Genomic DNA, 6000 nt, shown 5'->3' with positions numbered 1-6000 from the left:
AAGTATGTTTACTATTCATCATCTGAGGTAGTTATAGCGATGTAAGTATGTCTACTATTCATCATCTGAGGTAGTTATAGTGATGTAAGTATGTCCACTATTCACCATCTGAGGTAGTAATAGCGATGTAAGTATGTCCACTATTCACCATCTGAGGTAGTTATAGCGCTGTAAGTATGTCTACTATTCACCATCTGAGGTAGTTATAGCGATGTAAGTATGTTTACTATTCATCATCTGAGGTAGTTATAGCGATGTAAGTATGTCTACTATTCATCATCTGAGGTAGTTATAGCGATGTAAGTATGTCCACTATTCATCATCTGAGGTAGTTATAGCGCTGTATGTATGTCTACTATTCACCATCTGAGGTAGTTATATCGATGTAAGTATGTATACTATTCACCATCTGAGGTAGTTATAGCGATGTAAGTATGTCTACTATTCATCATCTAAGGTAGTTATAGCGTTGTAAGTATGTCTATTATTCATCAACCGACGTACTTATAGCGATGTAAGTATGTCTACTATTCATCATCTAAGGTAGTTATAGCGATGTAAGTATGTCTACTATTCATCATCTGAGGTAGTTATAGCGATGTAAGTATGTCTACTATTCATCATCTAAGGTAGTTATAGTGATGTGAGTAAGTCTACTAATTATCATCTGTGGTAGTTATGGCGTTGTAAGTATGTCTATTATTCATCAACCGACGTAGTTATATCGATGTAAGTATGTCTACTATTCATCATCTAAGGTAGTTATAGCGATGTAAGTATGTCTACTATTCATCATCTGAGGTAGTTATAGCGATGTAAGTATGTCTACTATTCATCATCTGAGGTAGTTATAGCGATGTAAGTATGTCTACTATTCATCATCTGAGGTAGTTATAGCGATGTAAGTATGTCTACTATTCATCACCCGAGGTAGTTATAGCGATGTAAGTATGTCTACTATTCATCATCTAAGATAGTTATAGCGATGTAAGTATGTCTACTATTCATCATCTGAGGTAGTTATAACGATGTAAGTATGTCTACTATTCATCAACCGAGGTAGTTATAGCGATGTAAGTATGTCTATTATTCATCATCTGAAGTAGTTATAGCGATGTAAGTATGTCTACTATTCATCAACCGAGGTAGTTATAGCAATGTAAGTATGTCTACTATTCATCATCTAAGGTAGTTATAGCATTGTAAGTATGTCTACTATTCATCATCTGAGGTAGTTATAGCGATGTAAGTATGTCTACTATTCATCAACCGAGGTAGTTATAGCGATGTAAGTATGTCTACTATTCATCATCTAAGGTAGTTATAGCGATGTAAGTATGTCTACTATTCATCAACCGAGGTAGTTATAGCGATGTAAGTATGTCTACTATTCATCATCTAAAATAGTTATAGCGATGTAAGTATGTCTACTATTCATCATCTGAGGTAGTTATAACGATGTAAGTATGTCTACTATTCATCAACCGAGGTAGTTATAGCGATGTAAGTATGTCTACTATTCATCATCTGAAGTAGTTATAGCGATGTAAGTATGTCTACTATTCATCAACCGAGGTAGTTATAGCAATGTAAGTATGTCTACTATTCATCATCTAAGGTAGTTATAGCATTGTAAGTATGTCTACTATTCATCATCTGAGGTAGTTATAGCGATGTAAGTATGTCTACTATTCATCAACCGAGGTAGTTATAGCGATGTAAGTATGTCTACTATTCATCATCTAAGGTAGTTATAGCGATGTAAGTATGTCTACTATTCATCAACCGAGGTAGTTATAGCGATGTAAGTATGTCTACTATTCATCATCTAAGATAGTTATAGCGATGTAAATATGTCTACTATTCATCATCTGAGGTAGTTATAGCGATGTGAGTATGTCTGCTATTCGCCCAATGCGGTAGTGATAGCGATGTACAGTGGGTGTGAGTATGAGATAGTGTGAGCGTTCGTATGGTGACAATCTCGTAATTAAAACAGTTGGGGCATTTAAATATTCTGTCACCCATCCCACATTCCATCAACATTGATTTTCTTACGTGCAAATGACACAATTCCATCAATCAAAAGCAGATAAATAATTCAACACTATGTTTTCCATTATTAATCTTTTTATTCAAGGGACGTGATCACACACCATAGAATATCTCAACAGTTTACGAGTCCTCACATCTTTAGAGTTAAAAATGCCGACTGCTCGCTGCATCGTCCGGAGAGTGCGACTGCTCATCGTCATGTGAAAATCTACCGTGTCCTAGTTACCACTTTCACTGTTATATGTTGCCGTATATATTATCGAGTAATCCATCTTCTTCGCGACCAACTGTTTGACGTGCAGCGGATGTAATAAACAGATCCCCGCTTCAATAAGCTCGACGGTAAATGTGCAACTGCCCTGATATATAACTCATTGCTGCTGCTCTCCGTGAACATCTAACTCGTGGCGTTTGTCTACTGATCTCTGACGTATTAATCTCATTGAACGCGTCAAACCTAGTGATGTAGTTATATAATCGAATAAGAATGGACGGTAAGTTATCTTTCATTTTTGACCGTTATCATTGCATGTCCCCCAACCAATATCGTAATTTCGACTCTCTAAGTGCATATATTTTTTGTGTTTATCACTTCCGTATGTTTTTGAAACTATGTCTGAATCAAAAACTGCTGATTTATAACACAATCTTGAAAATGGTATGAAGACGATCCAATTGCTCTAGTGAATACATTGAAGAGCAGTTCTGTTCCGCCTCGATTAATGGAGCGGGCAACAATAGGAGAAGCCATAACGTAAAGCTGTGGCGTGTATTCTTGTTTTAAATTACGAATAATACGATCGAATATAGTTCATACTTTATAGATATCGAATTACAATAATTGTATGTCTATAGTTATTTTTTCTTATTTATCAGGATTATTTTCAGGGACGTTCTAATTGAAATACAAATATGTTGAAGGTGATGTATTTTTTTGAAAAAAAGTAGTTGTTTGTATTCAGGAAGCTTCGTGACAACATTTATCGGCAATGACCTCTAAAAGCTCGATGCCTGTGACTAAATGAATGTACTGTGACAGTGGACCGGACGTGAAATGACGCACTGGTACATCTGTTAATTACCCATATTGCGAATTTAGTCAAATCCCGTCTGTGATGTCAGTCACCAGTTCTTGATGTATATAGATACCATGTATTATTATGCGTAAAGAAATGACGAGAAGATCAAATATAAAATGACAGCCTCATTCAGCCATATTTGTCCCGCGCCCTTGTAGCTGGATATACACATTTCAACTTAATTGACGCGTTGAAAAGTTGTTTATATATTATTTTGATTTATTTAATCTTGTGCATGAATCGCGAACAAGGCAATCAACTCACCGCTGTGACACTGTCCGATTTCATAGATTGAGCGATTATGTACAATTGGTGTTGTGGTGAATCTTAACTATGTGCATGGCATCGAGCAATCAGCCACGGCTTGTAGCTTGTTCAGTTTTTATTGAATCATTTATGGGAACAACGTGCCCCGAATTAATCAGCCAACAGCCGACTCGTTAGTGTGAATTTAATAGCACTGTTCACAAAATAAAACACGATTTTGAAACAACGCTGTTATCGTTGTTGTTGCCGAGTAAAACATATGTTGAAAAAGTCGCCCACGGCACAGTGGTATAGTGTCAGGCGAGTTTAATTTTTGCATCCATTCACCCGGAATGTACGCTTTGCTATTCGTAGAACTAATCTGGGCGAAAGTAATATACATAGTCACTAATAAATTACCTTTTTTTTAAAAAAACAAACGGAAAACCGAGGAAAACACAGACAATAATCAGAAGAGTCAGTTTACGCATGAGAAGAAAGCGCTGTGACATCGAACGGATGGAGAAGGGATTATTCGTTCAGGGTTCGAAGCAGTATTGACATCTTCGGTCACCGTGACTGGAATAATGAAAGAACGTCGATTTAATGGCCCAGAGTAAATCTTCAAAGTGATAAAAATCATAATGAAAATTTGAATTAACCTTTTTTTTTTAAACAAAGCAACCGGTCGTTTTACTGCCGTAAACCCATTTAAATCATGTAAAATAGATAATCCAAAATTCAATTTAATGGCGAATAATAGCACGACTTAATGGTCCACTGTCACCACAAACATCGCTTCTAAGATGTCAATTTTTCCTATTAAAAAAATACAGCTGGCAGACAGATGAGAATTGGCGACAGTTTAAAATAAAATTTAAGTATTTGAAAAGCTTGATTTTTTATTCGCAACGCGAACTGATATTTATTCATATTGATTTTCCAGTGGGACTAGTCTTTGGAATTAGACTATAACAGACATTATCAGACAGCGCTTCATGGTCATATTGACGAACTGCTAACGGTAACACCTTCCCCTGGGGATATTATTTACTTCTCCTCCAATCACATAGTATTGGTGGTTAGATTCGCACACGCAGACAATGAGTGGAGACGCTAAAAACCATTATTTAACCCGCATTCTTGATTCTTGACATTGTGTAGAGTCTTCAGTGCAGCAATTCTCCAAAGTTTGCCATCTGATTGAGACGGACTAATCTGTAAAGTGACTCCCAACAACGGACTATTCCACGAGGGGACCCACTGATTATTACTGTATGTAGAGATTCATTTGCCAGCACTGAGTCTACATTTCCAGCATGACAACGTAGCATGCCAATTAGGGAATGTTGCTATGTGGAAATGACGACTTGCAATGTATTTATAATGTCGAGTCGTCAGTTTGTCGCAATATCTCCGGGTCAGTTGTTAATTAGACAGAGTCTTATTCATTACATGTACATTACACCACGTAACAAATTGCAACTCGTGAGCGTTGATGTACATTTCACGTAATTATTCTGTCTGTTTTTCACCAGTTTGTATTCATCTCACGGTATTTTCTTAAAATGGACTTGTCTTTAATAGTGAATCAGAATAGTGCATGGTCGTGGAAGTCTAAGATATTGTACGTAAATTGACGTCATATTCATTTACATAACATTCTCAGTTTGTCTCAATATCTCCGGTCAGTTGTTGATTAGACAGAGTCTTATTCATTACATGTACATTACACGACGTAGGGCATTACAACTCTTGAGCGTTGATGTACATTTCACGTAATTATTCTGTCTGTTTTTCACCAGTTTGTATTCATCTCATGGTAAATTCTTATAATGGACTTGTCTTTAATAGTGAATCAGTACAGTGCATGGTCGTGAAAGTGTAAGATATTGTACGTACATTGACGTCATACTAATTTACATAAATTTCTCGGTGTTAAACCCGTAAACAGCGTACAGAAAAGTACCACAGTGAGCGTGCGATGCCATTATAATAGAGGCATCCACACTTTCTCATAAAACTGATGGAAATCGAACCCAACTGTGAGCATTCAATACACATCATTCTTTGTGTATGTTGCACAATTGCATTTTAAGTTATTAATTTACCGGGGTTAAAGACAGCATTATGCCATTCACCAGTCGTCAGTTATAATACGCACTTTCATTTGCTTGTATAGTACTTGGCGTATACGCAATACTACTTATCGTCTACGTAGTTAAATCCTGACATTGATTAATTGTCTGTCAACTGGCGCTATGTTTCTTTCCAAATGTTCATGGATAGAAGATGCGTCAACTATCCATTACATAGTCTCATTTATTGTTTCCAAAACTGCAACTGGAAATCATCCACATTTCATCGATCGATCAGTCAGTCAGTCAGTCAGTCAGTCAGTCAGTCAGTCAGTCAGTCAGTCAGTCAGTCAGTCAATTAGTCAGTCAGTCAGTCAGTCACTCACTCATGTATCAACTAGGTACCATCACATAACTCCATGCAGCAACCGTGCCATCCCATAACTCTATGTAGCAGCCATGTGCCATCCTTTAACTCCATGTAGCAACTAGGTACCATCACATAACTCATGCAGCTACCAGGCGCCACCCTATGACTCGAT

The sequence above is a fragment of the Saccoglossus kowalevskii genome, chromosome 3 (genome assembly GCF_978046115.1).
Source record: "Saccoglossus kowalevskii chromosome 3, keSacKowa6.1, whole genome shotgun sequence".
NCBI classification, from domain to species: Eukaryota; Metazoa; Hemichordata; class Enteropneusta; family Harrimaniidae; genus Saccoglossus; species Saccoglossus kowalevskii.
This window is presented reverse-complemented; position numbering follows the sequence as displayed.